General features: G+C 27.7%; 1 protein-coding gene across 1 annotated transcript in view; it reads left to right on the top strand.

Moving 5' to 3' along the window:
• The window catches only part of LOC117178022 (E3 ubiquitin-protein ligase MYLIP), a 349,268-nt gene that overhangs the window by 266,494 nt on the left and 67,005 nt on the right, over nt 1–15,769 (top strand). The window lies entirely within an intron of this gene.

The raw sequence follows: 15,769 nt of genomic DNA on the forward strand, positions 1-15,769 counted from the left end.
CAACTAGAACCGAGGGGGCTTCCGTAAACCATGAGGCCAAATTTTTGCCACTTTTTGACACCTCCCTCCCTCGATGTGCTTCACCGTGGCATTCTCGTCGAGACCTATCCACCATCATAGGGTTAAGGGTACTACGTGGTTATATGGAAGGTCCTTAAGTGACAATTAATACATGTATTTTGTTAAAAGTTTTTTTGTTTGGTAGAGGATTAATCTTTCTGTTTTAAAAATATAATAATTGGGTTAAAATTGATTTATTTTGTGTTTTCATATTTTTGAACTTATTATTGTTCTCTGTCAACATTTTTATGTTTTCTAGCCATGCGTTTTTTTTAACATCAAAGTGTAAGACCACTTAGCTCAGACTCGGACACCCCTTCCCCCCATGAAGACCAACGTGGCCTTTCGTAGTTGTTAACCCCCCCCCCCTCCCACACACACTCGAGAAGTAATGTAGCCAAAAATTCTCTCAAACGGGGGAAATAGGGTGATTTGTAAGCAAAGTAGGGAAATGAAGTCAATATTTTCATGGAAAGAGATGAATTTCCAAACCAAAAAGTTAATTTTTCACAAAAAAAAAAGAATTTTCAACAAATTAGTTGAAATTTGAACCAAATACAGTGAACCCTAGAGATAGGGCCCTTTATTATAGTTTTTCCTAGAATCGACGCCGAGCAGGAAGTAGGAGTAAAAGGAGCTGCTCGGGGTGAGCGGTGACCGTTTAGTCGTGAACAAGCAAAAGGGTTTTCTACGAAATGACGATGTTTAATTTTCTGCCAAGAAATATGACTTTTCTGATATGAAAGATGAATTTCTCTTTCAAAGGACGAATTTCTAACCAAACGTTAATTTTTGAACCAAAAAATACGAGTTTTTCAGAGTAGTTGCATTTTCATGCTAAAAAAATGCATCTTCAAGCAAGTGGTTGAATTTTACAAAAAAAATAAAGTTCATCCAAAAACAGTTTAATTATATCTAAAAGGCGAACATTCTAAAAGTAATTTGAAAAATGACTTTTCTTGCAAAAGATTGATTTTTATCCAATAAAGATTTTTTATCACAAGATGAATCTTCAAGCAGTTGAATTAAACGAGAAAAAATAAATAAATTTTGAACAAAATAGATTAATTTTTAACTAAAGTAATTAATTTTCTATTAAATAGTTGCATTTTCAACTAATCAGTATAATTTTCAAATCAAAAATGAAAAAGTTGAATTTTTACAAAACAGTAGAATCTTCAACCTGAAGTGTTAAATGTTTAACAAACAAGTTGACGTTCAACGAAAAAAGATGACTTTCTTACTATAAAATATGAATTGTTTACAACAAAATTAATTTTCACTCAGTTCAAATAAAAAAACGAGCTTTTAACAAAATAGTTCAATTCTTAGCGAAAAACATGAATTTTTAACAAAAAAGATGAATTTTCAACCATAGTGTTGGGTTTGTTCACCACGAAGATTACTGTTTTAGCAAAGAGACGAATTTTTAACAAAATACAGAAATTCTCAACAAATTTGTGGTATTTTAAAGAAGAAAATGTTAATTATTTACAAAAGAGTAGAATTTTCAACCCGAAAAGTTAAGTGCGGAACCCCAAAAGTTGAATATTAAAAAAAAAATTTTTTTAACAAGATAGTTAAACTCTTACCGAAAAACATGAAATTTAACTAAACTTTTTTATTTTTTACCAAAAAGATGGATTTCTTGACCAGGAAGATTATTTTTCTACGAAAGAAGGGAATTTTAAAAATATACATCATTTTTCTATATGAAAATTCATCTTTTGGTAGAAAAGTCATCTTTCAACTGGTTTCTAAAAAGCTGTTTTTTTTTTTTTTGCTTGAAAATTACCTGTTTTTGGTTCAATTTTAATCTTTTTTACTGGAAGATTCTACCATTTGGATGAAAATGCATTACCATTTATTTTTGTTTAGAATAACGTATGGAGTATATAGTTAATAATTAATATCAATAAAAATACGAGAAAACGAAGGTTATAAAGAAGGTGTAAATTATTTAGATTCAACTTCTGGAAAAAAAAGTATTTTGCATTTGAATCAATATTTTCCGCTTTTGAATCTGAAATTTCTGCTAATAGATTATGGCAGTGTATTATACAGTTAAAATTTTCTACTGTTGTAACGATAACATGGCATTTCAGAATTGAGAGCATGATGCTATAAATTTATAGGACATATCGTTTGTTTTAAATTGCACGTGTAGTTCACTTTATAATATTTTACTATTAGTTCGATGACATGTTAAGCTGAGTCTAATCAATTTTTTATAACTTAATAATATTTTATTTGAATCAAGAAAATAAGAAACAATAGCATATGCTTTTGAATTGATTATATATGCATTTGACCGAGCGCGAAAGCACCGTTTGATGCTTCAAACCTACATTTCATTGATTCAGAAGTATTTTTTTCTCCGAGTATCAAGACTCGCATTTGAATATTAGACTTTGAAGGCTTTCGTTGAAAGTTTATATGTACAAAGGAGTATCTAAAAAATCTGTTTACCATAGTCTTGACAGTTTTACGGTATTGTTTACCGTTTTCTTACAATTGTTAAAAAAAACTTGTTTATCTTCAGTTTCAGGCCAAAGCGCAATAAACGTATTGCGACTTACTGTTTTATTTTCCCTCGAAAACATGAATAATTTCCATAAAGATTATGGAAAACTCGACAAGCATTCATTCTAGTGAGAGTTGATAAAAAAAATTTTTTATTATCAAATAATAGCGGAACTCTTTTTCAGGATGGCCCTAAAGTCAAGAAAAACCTGGATATCAAGGAAAAGTGAAGAAATTTTATTGGCCAGGGAAAGTCAGAAATTTTGAGAAAATTTTTTTTAAACTCAAGGAATTCTGGTCTTTGAATATTTAAGTCAGGAAAAAATTATGGAATTTTGAAAATGATTTTTTTTTTGGTATATCTGTTTATATTTTTCTTTGAAGGTGCTTCCTTCTGACGTATTAAAAATTCATATATTTTTTAATTGCAAATTAAACTACTTAGGTAGTAACTGCTTAGTGAGATATTTTTTTGTTGTTGAGGATTAAACTGCTTTATTGAAAACTCATTATTTAGGTAAGAATTATATTCATTATACTGAAAATGTATATTTTTCCTTATTTATTTTAAATGTATCGTTTAGTCGAAAATCGTCTTTTTCAACTAATAGATGATATTTCAACCAAAAAATATGTACGTTCGATCAAAATAGGTACATTTTAAAACCAAAAAGATAAATTTTCAACAAAAAAAATAATTTTCTACCAAAAAAAATAAACATAAAAACGCATGATTTTTTTAAACAAAAAGTTGAATTTTATATATTCTTTAGTCGAAAATTGAACTACTTGCTTGAAAGTTGCATTATTTAGTGAAAAATCGATTTCATTGCCTGCAGATTGGACTATTTAAAAAAATTCATTTTTAAAAATTAATTTTTTATACTCAAAATTCTAATTTTTTTATTTTTGTTTAAAAATTTATATTTTCCTGTTGAAAATTGAACTAGTTTTTGAAAAATTCATGTATTTTGTGAAAAATTCGTTTTTCATGGTATAAAATTATTATTCTATATTGAAAAATCCTCTTTTTGGTTTAAAAATTTATATGTTTTAATAGAAATTTCTAATTCATATTTTTTTATTGAATTGAATTGTTATTGATTTAAGACTACAATATTTTTTCATTCAAGAATCTGCTATTTCTTTATTCGTTAGAAATGTATATTTTTTAATTGAAAGTGATTATGATAAGCGATTATGTGACTTTCGCTTTAACTTCCACCTTTTCAAAATTCATTGAAAGATTTTTGAAAAGGTATTCGGGATATTTATTATATTTAAAAGATTTCAAGGTAGTCAAACGGATTTCTGGAGAACTTTGGGGAAGAAATGAAATGAAAATCTAAACGATTTATCGAGATTTCTATGATTTTTAAGGGATTCAAAATAATTTTTAAATGATTTCAAAGCTTTTTGGATATTTTAAAAGATTTAAAGAAATTTTACAAGATTTCACTATTTTAAAGAGTTAAAAAAAAAAACAGATTTTCGTAGAATGGCAAGGAACTTTTAGAAGGAGTCCTGGGGATCAATAATTATATTTAAAAGATTTTAATGGATTCTAATGGATTTTTCTAAAGAACTTTAGGCAATGAGTGAAAATTCAAGGGACCTTTAGGGATTTCAAAGGCTATTAACGGATTTTAGGCAATTTTAAAAATTTCAAGGGATTGAAAAAGATTAATGACCTTTTCAAGAAGAGATAAAAATGGAATTTTTAGGTGATCTTAATAGATTTGGAGGTCTCTTAAACTGCTTGTAAGTTTTTAAAATATTTCATAAGATTAAAAAGAATTAAATAGATTGCACAATGTTTAATAGATTTCGAAGATTTTCCTTGAATTTTAGAAAATTTTGAAGGGATTAATAGGCTTTTCTGGAGAACTTTATGAAATAAATTTAATTTTGAAGGACTTCTAGGAATTACTACGGGTTTCAAGGGGTTTCAAAGATATCAAAGGATTCAACAAGATTGACAAGTTTCAAAGGAATTTTTATGGATCTCAGCAGATGCTGCTATTTACACGATTTTGAATTTCTCAAATGAGTCCTAGACCTGTATATTTCAAAAGCGGCTTTGATAATTTTTTCTCGTTACGAGTAGCAAATCTTAATGATCAAAATAGTTATATTTTGTTTTAAATTGATTTTCTTATCTTGAAATGCAAAACTCCTGGGTAGAAAATTATTCGTTACAATAATTGAAAGTTTATAAATTGTAAAACAATTTTCTGTAAAGTAAGACTAAAGCTTCACGTAGTTTCTATTGCTGCAATAGATGTTCCTCTTTAGGAACATTCAGAAACGGTTTCTGCATAAAGCTTTAGTGATGCGTCTCTGAGAAATTCTACAGAAATTTCTTACAGTATTGGATATGAAATCAGAATTCCGTATCTAAATCAGATCATTTGCGATTTTCGATACCTGATTTTTCGAGTAAAAATGCCTGACCCGGCCAATGAGGCTGTTTGTTGAGAAAGGAAATGTTCGTCCAATTTATTGATCAGAAAGTGCTGTGTCTGGGAAAAAAGTGCACCAGCAGAAAGATCTCGAGGCTACGAAACTACTTTCCATCTCTCGAGGAAGTTCAATATTTATTCGACTACCATATTCCATGAGAGTCCTCGTCTTTCCTATCTTTTCTCTCTTTCCCCTCGATCTTGAATTTGGTCAGGAACAGTCAAGCCCCTGAGTTTACGATATGAACTTCCATCCTCAGAAACCTCTTTGACTTGTTTCCGCTCATGGGGTGGAAAGGACGATGCGTCTAAAGCTATTTTCCACAACCTTCTGAAAAATTGTCAACGCTTTCCGGATAATAAATCGAGAAATGGTGCATTTCACTCGCGAGCACGTGACCAAGTTTTATGAGATTATATTTGTCGGATCCTTCTCCATTCTCAAATGTCAGAAAGAATTTGGATACATTTCGGACGGAAAATTGATGGATTTATTTATAAGAAAAAGATTTCACACTTTTTCCCTACACGCCTCTTTTACAATTTTCTATTTATTTGTATTTTTCCCCCTGTTTTCAAGAAAATTCCCCTTTTCCTCGTTTTTTGCCTAAATGCGAACTGAATTGAGTGTCCCCATGCAAAAACAAGACGTAGATTTTTCTAGCGCGGCGGAGTTGGCCCCTGACGACTGGAAATTCAAATTGGAAATTTTGAATTTTAAAACATATATTATCGTAGATAATTACATTCCGCATCTTTTTTTCCTTACAAGAAAATCGTATCTTTTTTGTTTTTTAACAAATTGCAAAAAACGAGTTTTTTCAAAAGTCGATTTTCAATTAGATTTTTGTCTTCCACTCGTGCTCAAATCCACAGTTTTTGGAATTTCTTTATAAAATTCAGAGAAAATATTCCTTATAATATCCTTGTTATGACAATTAGCGATAAAACTTTTCAAATTTATTTATAACAATATAAAAAATTATTTTCAGAGCTATTGCATATTTTGTTCCACAAAATGTTTGAGTGTTTCGTGTATCGAGGAAAGTTTGAGCAAACAAAAACTTACTGCGGAGAAGTTGTTCAGAAAGGTACAAAGAAGTTTTCTGCAAAGGCTTTTTCAAATAAATTAATAGGTAAAAAACTGTGAACGCTAAACTTTGAGCGAGCGACTGATCTTCATGCGTGTATTATGCCGAGTCGGGATGTCTTTCCCTATAACGGCGGTACAATGAACTCAAAGGTGGATTATTCAAACATTAGATTATCTTCAAACGTCCTTCAGCCTTCTTAATCCCGAAAGAAGCCAAAACATTGCAGTTTTCTACAAAAACAAAATATATCATTTCTATTCTGACTACGGAAGTGTACACTTCGTATACGAATTGCGAGTTTTAGCTTTAGTGAGAACTAAATTTATAGTTTATAGTAATAAAATTATTATCTAAACTAATTTTCAAATTACTGTAATGGAAAATGAATCCCAAGGTTCTTTTAGAGGGAGGAAACGAACAAAATATGAAGAAACGTGGGCTAGAAATGTTAATAAAACATGCCGAAATATAGTACGTATAACATTTAGTTGGCAAAGTACAATTCTCGCTATCCTCCGTTTATTATGGTTGAATCAGCAAACAATATTTTGCACGATTTTGAAAAATCTTTTAAAGGAAACGTACGAATTCCGAAAGCTGTGAAAATCAGCCAGGCTTGTGTAATTAAATATTTACCAAACGGCAATGTACAGCTTTTTGATCATTATTACGGCGAAAATCCTTATTTGTTTACTATTCAGCCAAACATTAAAGTCAAAGACTTGGAAAAGATTGCCCCTCCAAAAGTCGGTCTCACAAAAGCTAAAATGAATGACGTTAAAAGCTTGCTTAAATATCTCTCCTAAAGGTCAAAAATTTTTCACGGATTACTTTGCGTCGATAACAAAAATTGAAGAAGTCGATAATTCTGTGTTACCTGAAGAGGAATAATATGAAATTTACATTAATAAAATTGTATTATAATATAATGTAAATTAAATATGGAATAAGACCTGTTAAAACATTTTATAATTAGCACTGTAATATAAGCCTGTGATTACAATGATCTCGTTAACTATTTATATAAATTATTATAAACATAAGTATTCGCTAAACAAATAAAAATTTGATATATTTTATGTCAATCTTAGTGTTATTATTTATTTTTAAATCGGACCCCTTTATTACCCGCCTAAACTGCAAGACATCTCGACTCGGCGCAATACACGCATAAAGATCAGTCGCTCGCTCAAAGTTTAGCGTTCACAGTTTTTTACCTATTGATTTATTTGAAAAAAGCCTTTGCAGAAAACTTCTTTGTACCTTTATGAACAACTTCTCCGCAGTAAGTTTTTGTTTGCTCAAACTTTCCTCGATAAACGAAACACTCAAACTTTTTGTGGAACGAAATATGCAATAGCTCTGAAAATAATTTTTTATATTGTTATAAATAATGTTGAAAAGTTTTATCGCTAATTGTCGGAATGTAATTATCTATGATAATATATGTTTTAAAATTCAAAGTTTCTAATTTGAATTTTCAGTCGTCAGGGGGCAACTCCGCCGCGCTAGAAAAATCTACGTCTTGTTCTTGCATGGGGACACTCAATTAATAAAACTCCAATCAAAAATCAAAGTACGCTTGAACTTGAAATTAAGAAGTCCGAGTTTACAATGTTCCTAGAACTGATATCCTTGACTTTTTTTGAAACGGTGAGCTGCTGGGCCGAAAGGGTGGCAGTACTCAATCAGGCGATAAAAATAACGTGAAAGCAGTGCGGTAGTTGCATCAGGTTGCATCATGCGACCAAATCTAACAGAATTGATTCACGCGGCTCTGTCTGTTTATGTTTGTATTGTCTGGATTTACGGCGAAGAGCACTGCAAACCGTGCCTGAAACCGTGCATAATTCCAAGTTCCAGTGTATTTTTGGTTAAAAGGTAATTCCTTTTGGTTGAATATTCAACTACTTGGTTAAAAGTGGAACTGATTTATTGAAAAATAATTTCTCTTTGTTGAAAATTTATCTTTTTAAATAAAAATTAAACTATATAGTGTAGAAAATTTGTCCTTTTTGACTAAATTCAACTTTTTGTTTGAAAATTGTATGACTTAAGTAAAAGTTTTAGTTAAAAATGCAGTATTATATTTAAGACTAAAAACTATTTATTTTGAAAATTCGTTTTTTCTTTTTTTTTAAATAATGTTTTAAACTTGAAGTGTACTTATTACATTTTTGGATAAAAAGAGTTCTTTTTTAGTTATAAATTTAACAATGTAATTGAAAATTCATGTCTTTTTTTCAAAATTCGTCTTTTTTGGGCCATGGTTCAAGTATTTTGTCTTTTTAGATACAAAATTCGGCTTTTTTGGTTAAACTCAAGTTTCTTCAGGAGAATTCATCTTTTTTGGTTCGAAATTCAACTACTTGGGCAACAATTAAACTACTGTGTTGAACAATCATTTCTTTGGTTGAACATTTATCTGTGTAGATAAAAATTTAACTATTTTGTTAAGAACAGGTTTATTTTGGTTGAAAGTTAATCCATTAATCTGAAAATGTATCTATCCTATTTTTGGTTGAAAACTAATCTTTTTAATTCAAAATATAGCCGTTCCACGTTTGGCTGAAAATTAATCTGTTTTAGTTGAAAAATCTTCTTTTTTTTGGTAGAAATTCATCCTTTTTAGTACAAAATTCAACTGTTTTATCGAATATTCTTCTTTTTAGATAGAAACTTCGTCCTTTTAGATTGAGAATTCATCTTTTTCGTATGAAATTTATCTTTTGTGGTTAAAAATTAATCTTTCTTGGTTGGAAATCAACTTTGTTATTGAAAGAAATCATGGAAAATGCAATTGTTTTATTTGAAGTTTAATCTTTATTGTTTGAAAATTCAACCGTTTCAACCAATGTACTTTTTGCATTGTGTATCGACGGCCTAAAGAAGGCTATTGTGACGAATGTGAACTTGTAAGTTGAAAATTCAACTATTTGATTGAAAATTCATGTATTTTGTTGAAATTTTTGTTCAAAAATGTATACTGGCTTGTCAACTATTCGCCCAAAAAGATAGATCATTCGTACTTTTTGATTGAAAATTCAACTATATGCTTGAAAATTCTTCGTTTTCAGTAGAATATCACTCTTCTTGGTTAAAATTTATGTTTTTTGGTTAAAAATACCACTATTTGGTTGAAAATTACCCTGGTTTGGTTGAAGATTTAACTTTTTTGTTGAAAATTCGTTTTCTTTCTGTTGCATCAAACTGTTTTTGAATAAAAATTAAAGTATTTTTATTTTAAATTGGTCTTTTGCTGTGTTAAAAAATTAATTTTTTTAACGAAAAATATAATTATTCAATATTTCGTTAAAAATTTATCTTTTGTGTTTGAAAATTCAACTGTTTGATTAAAAGTTCATGTTTTTTTGTTAAAAATTCTCCCTTTTTCGTAGAAGGTCATCTTTGTTTTCCAAAGTTAATTGCTTTGTTGAATATTCATTTTTTTTATAGAAAATTAATCTTTTTTCGTTAAACTCAAATGTTTTTAGGAAAATTACTCTTTTTTATTGGAAAAACTAACTACCGGGGTACAATTTGAACTGCTTGTTAAAAAATAATTTTTTTGTTTGAAGATTTATCTATTTGGATGAAGCTTTAACTTTTTTTTAGAACTCGTTTGTTTTGATTGATAGTTAATTTTTCAAACTGAAAGTTTATTTTTGTCGGTTTTTAAACTGAAAATATCACGATTCCATTTTTTTTAAAGTTATCTTTTGTATTTGAAAATTCATATATTTTCTCTTTCTCGGTAGAAAATTAATTTTTTATGGCTAAAAATTCAACTATTTTGATTAAACTGCAATATATTTCGAATTAAAATTTTAGAAATTTAAAAACGTTTCATGTTGGTACCAAAATAAAACTTTATTTGACACAATTTCTATCCCTATTATTTCCCTATTTTTGCGAAAATCACCTTGTTTTCCCTGTTTTGTGAGCAATTTGAGCATACGTCTGGCTAATCGAACCAATGCAAACTCGAATAAAATCAGCGACTATTCACTAATATTTCAGTCATTTTTGTACTTATTAATCAGTCAAATTCGCTATTTTATAAATTAAAAATCATTCCTGATTAGATTCGGTTTAGCAGTAAGATTTTACTGATGAATCAGTAAATATTTATTAAAAAATTATTCTAAGAAACTGAATAATCATTCAAATTTACTACACGATCATTGAGAAATGTTACTGATTTGATTCAATTGCTTTAAAAGAAAGTTTTGTTTGCATAAAATACATGATTTGTTTGTTAAATGGTTAAAAACATAATTTCTAATCCACATTGTCTATATCTAATCTTCTAATCTATTTAGTCTAACACAGTAATTAAACAAATATAAACCAATTTTTAATAAGAGACAACCAAGATTTTTCTATTAGAACGAAAGTTTCCTCTTTAAGACTTTTCACTGCAAAAAACGCTGTACTCATTTATTTCTATAAATTTAATCATTTATTTTTAATCAACAGGTGCGATTTGAACTAAAGATTAAAAATTTTTTTGTATTATTATTAAGTAGTGGATTATCTAGTGAATTTATTTCAAATTTAACAGGCAGGCTCTAAAAGTGGCAACCATTCATTTGAAAAAGGTAAGAAACTTATCGGGAAATTATTCCTTAATGGCTATAAATTATTCCGTATAATGGATTTTCGAAAAATTGACACTTCGTGTTCGGCTGGGCGCATGGAATTGTTTAGAGCTTCTCGTTCGATCGTTAAAGTTAAGCATCGCTTGCAGATAAATTGATGAAAATTTCACGACTTATTTTTATCATTAAATTAAATTAAATCATAAATTAAATTTTTTGAAATATTTATTGATTTTTTTAGCTCTAATTCATATTTTAAAAATCGGTCTTTTTAGTCAAACTTTTTTCATTAACATAATTTAAAGTTGATGCAAGAATATAAGATTCCTTGTTTCAAGACAAATCGATTGGTCTCTAATATTATTAAATTTTATCAAAGAGTAAAGAAGTTATGCTCATTCTTAATATTTGAAACATCTGTTTTAATCAGAAAAACTTTTTTCATCGACATAATCAAGTTTGATGTATGACTAGAAAAGACGTTTTAATTATAAATTTAAAAAAAAAATAATTCTGACAGACACTGATAGGGATTTTAATAGTATTAATTTAAAATTTTTTAAATTTATTTTTGGCTTTAAAAATTTAAAACATAATCTTAAGTTAAATTAACCAAGCTTAAAGCGGGAAAAGAGATCGGGTGCGATAGAATTTCCTCTACCTTTTTCCAACTTGTAAAATTTCTATTTTAAATATAAATTTGATTTGGCTCATTTGTCCTTGTATATTAAATTTTTTGCATTGTATTGTAATTTTCTATTCTTTATAAATGTCTATTCTTAAATGATAAAGATCAAAACACTTGAGATCGAATTTACAAATAATTTTTTTTTTTTTACTTAATTTTTTCAATCAAACCCATTTTTGGTTAAACATAATTTTTTAAATTATAAATTGATCTTTTCTAGTTTAAAACTCAACTTTTTGGTTGAAAATTCATCTGTTCTTCTAAAAAATGAATTTTCTTGATTAAAAATTAATCTTCTTGGTTAAAAATTTAACAATTTGGTAGAAAATTAAACCTTGGGATTGAACATATTTTAGGGTTGAAAATTTAACTGACTTGTAGTAATTATTTTTGGCTTCTAAATTCAACAACCGGGTAAATACATTTATTTCATTGAAAATTATTCGCTTTTGCTTGAATTCAACTTCTCGAAAATTTTTTTTATGTCTGTTGAAAATAAATTTTTAAACTTAAAATTAAATGCTTCTATTTTTGGTTGAAATTTGTTTTTTCGTTGAAAAATAATCCTTTTAGTTAAAAACTCAACTAGGATGAAAATTTATCTCTTTTGCTTGAAGATTAATTTTATTAGTTTCAACTATTCAACTATTTTGTTGGAAATTAAACTATTTTTTAGTCCTCAATTCTGGTCGAAAATAAAACTGTCTTGTTGAAATATCCTTCTTTTGGATTGAAAATTAATTTTTTTGGTTGAATTTTTTTTTAATTCGACCATTTGGTTCAAAATGCACCTTTTAATGTTGAAAATTCTACTATTTTGTTTGGTGTAGGCCAAAAATATTACGGTTGTCAACGAGTGGGCCGGGTAATCAAAAATATCCAAAACTTGATAACGTAAAACAACCTTTTTTAAATAAAAATATGTTGCATGGTTCAAATTTGCATGAAAAATATTTTTTTCTTCAAATGAGAACATTGGTAATAATATTGGTTAAATAACTTTGTAGAAATGAGTAATTAAACAAATTAGGCAGGGGAGGGGGCAATAACAATTAAAAAAAGAATATTTGCTGCTTTATATTATTTCCTTTTTCTTTTATTATAATCTATTTTTCATTGAAATCATTTTAAGACATTTGACGACAGAACTAATGTATTTTATTTAGTTTTATAAAATAGACATTAGTTAAAATAGAAATTAAACTAATTTTCGTCGTAAGTTTAAACCTAGTTCGTTATTATTTTAAAATTAGTGGGTCGTTTCGTGAATTTATACTTTCAAATTTAATGTCATTGATGTAAAAGAGCAAAATCCTCGTCGTAAAATGATTCCATATTGGCCATAAATTATTCCGTATAATGGTTATTCATCTTCTTAGGAATGAAATTAAAAACCATTTGAATTTTATGCACATTAAGATATTGAATTCTTCTGTTAGTCATTTTTCTTGCATAGCTCGTAAAATAGACTGCTTTATATCTTTCATTGAATTAAAAAATATTCTTTAGTCTAGAAGAAACAAAAATTGTATCCATATTATTATTTAAGGGAAGAATAATTTTTAATAGGAAATAAGAATTGGAATGACTATTTTTTTTAGTTTATTTTTATATATTTTAAAAGATTTCATATATGTCGAAAAAGCATCTAGAAAATGTTTGTAAAATTTTTTCTATTTCACAAGATTATACACAATTTTAAGGAATAATTAGATTCAGTTAAAAGATACTCAGGACAAAAGTATCGGAAAACTTCATTCATTTTTCTTTAATTTTTACAGGTCCTAAAAATTAACTAAAATCAAGTGCAATGTTAAATTTTGCAATTTGAACAATTCCAAATGAAACATTAAAAACGAGTCACTATAAATAAATTATAAATTTCTATTTAAAAAATAAACAATAAATAATGGTTTAAAACTATTTGATACTCAGTATTCTTATTTTTCCCGTTTTTTTAAGAAACTTCCGCTTTTTCTCATTTTTTCACCTAAATGTGAACTGAATTAATAGAACCTAATAATAACATCTAACTATTCTTGGTTAAAAGTTAATTTGTTTTGGATGAAAAGCCTACCAATATATTTTGTATTCATAATTCGTCTGGATTAAATAAAAGTTTCACTATTTAGTTAAAAATGTAATTACTTTGCTTAAAATTCCTTTAATTTTTGGGTTGACATCGATTTTTAAATTGAAAATTCAACTATTCCATTATTGGTTAAAAATTGATTTTTTAGCCAAAAATTCGACTAGTAGGTTGAATATTGATTTTTCGGTGAAAATATGAACTATTACATGTTTAATTAATAATTAATTTTTTTAAATCATTTAATTAGTTTAAGGTTGAAGTTTGTCAGGGGTTGCCTTTACATGGCCTTGGACGAGAGTTTAGTGTATTTGAAAATTGTACTATTTTATTGGAAATTGCTTTTTTTTCTAAAATTATTTTTGTTATCTGAAAACTATTCCATTTTTGGTAGAAAATGTATCCTGTATATGTTCAGAATTCATCTTTTTGATAGAAAAATCATGTGTTTTGTTAAAAACTCATCATTTTAGCTATGGATTCAACTTTCCTACAGTTGAAAGCAGGTCGCAGATTCCAATAGAGTGTTATAAAGGTGAAACAGGCACGTTCGAGTTCGCGTTCGAGGTATCTGTTTACATTATTGGATGTGAAAATTCCTAGCGTTTAAGTTGCAGCGATCGTGCCGAATTCGAGTGGAGCTCATTTATGGCTTTTAGCATTTATTTAATCTTCAAACAGTGTAATTATTAAAACAATTTTGAGGATTGGCTCTTCTTTAAAGAATAAGTTTAATTCATTATGTTGCGTTGTAAATTTACAAGAACTATTAATTATTTGAACAATTTTTAATTAAAAATTAAGAATTTAACTTTTTCTACGAGAGAATTTGTTCACAGAGTCAACTCACCCTTTTCTATGTTGCTTTACAAAAGAACTGGGAATTATTTAAACAATTTTAATTTAAAAATTAGGAGTTTTCCCTTTTTTATACGAGTCAATTTGTTCACGGAGTCAACTAAGAAAGTCTATCCGGTGACCCTGTTGTATGTTGCTTTGAAAATTTACAAGAACTAATAATTATTTACAGAATTTTAATTAAAAAATTAAGTGTTTGCCCTTTTTTCTAGGACTCAATTTGTTAACGGAGTCAACTCTTTTCTATGATGCTTTGCAAATTTACAATAACTAATAATTATTTGAACAATTTCGATCAAAAAACTAAAAGTGACTTTTTTTCTACGAGTTCTGCAACTAAATTTGCTTACGAAGTCAACTAAGAATGTCTATCCGATGACTTTTTTCTATATTGATTTGCAAACTTACAAGAACTTTTAAATACTTAAACAATTTTAATTAAAAAAATAAGAGTTTTGCCTTTTTTCCACCAGTCAATTTGTTTACGGAGTCGACTATGAATGTCTATCCTATGATTCTTTTCTATATTGCTTTGCAAATTTCCAAGAACTTTTAATTATTTGAACAATTTTAATTACAAAATTAAGATTTTGCCCTTTTTGTACAAGTCAATTTGTTTACGGATTCAACTAAGAATGTCTATCCAGTGACTCTTTTCTATATTACTTTGTAAATTTCCAACAACTTTTAATTATTTCAACAATTTTAATTTAAAAATTAAGAGTTTGGCCTTTTTTCTACAAGCCATTTTGGTTTACGGTGTCAACTAAGAATGTCTGTCCGATGACTCTTTTCTATATGGCTTTGCAAATTTACAAGAACTTTTAATTATTTAAACAATTTTAATTACAAAATTAAGAGTTTGCCCTTTTTGCAAAAGTAAATTAGCTTACGGAGTTAACTTCTATGTCTATTTTTTATTCTTTTGCTTTTTTTATTATTTTGTTTTTGCTTAGCAAATTTACAAACACTATGAATAACTTAAACAATTTTACTTTAAAAATTTAAAGTTTCGCTTTTATCCTGCGAGTTAATTTGTTTTCGAAAACAACTAGAAGTGTCCATTTGATGACACTTTTCTATGTGGCTTTGTCAATTTACAAGAATTATTAATTAGTGAAAGAATTTCGATTGAAAAAATAAGAGTTTGCTTTTCTTTTCACGAGTAGGCTTCACTTTTTACCATAATTAACTAAAAATATCTTTTCGATGATTCTTTTTCTCTGATGCTTTGAAAATCTACAATTATTAATTATTAAAGAAATGTTTATCAACATACTGATAGCTTAGCTATTTATCAAAAAAGGGACATAATTTTTTTAAGGAATGAACTAAGAATGTCTTTTGATTATCATTTTACACGTTACTTTGTAAATTTATAATAATTATTAATC

Source organism: Belonocnema kinseyi, chromosome 8, assembly GCF_010883055.1.
Source record: "Belonocnema kinseyi isolate 2016_QV_RU_SX_M_011 chromosome 8, B_treatae_v1, whole genome shotgun sequence".
Classification (NCBI taxonomy): Eukaryota; Metazoa; Arthropoda; class Insecta; order Hymenoptera; family Cynipidae; genus Belonocnema; species Belonocnema kinseyi.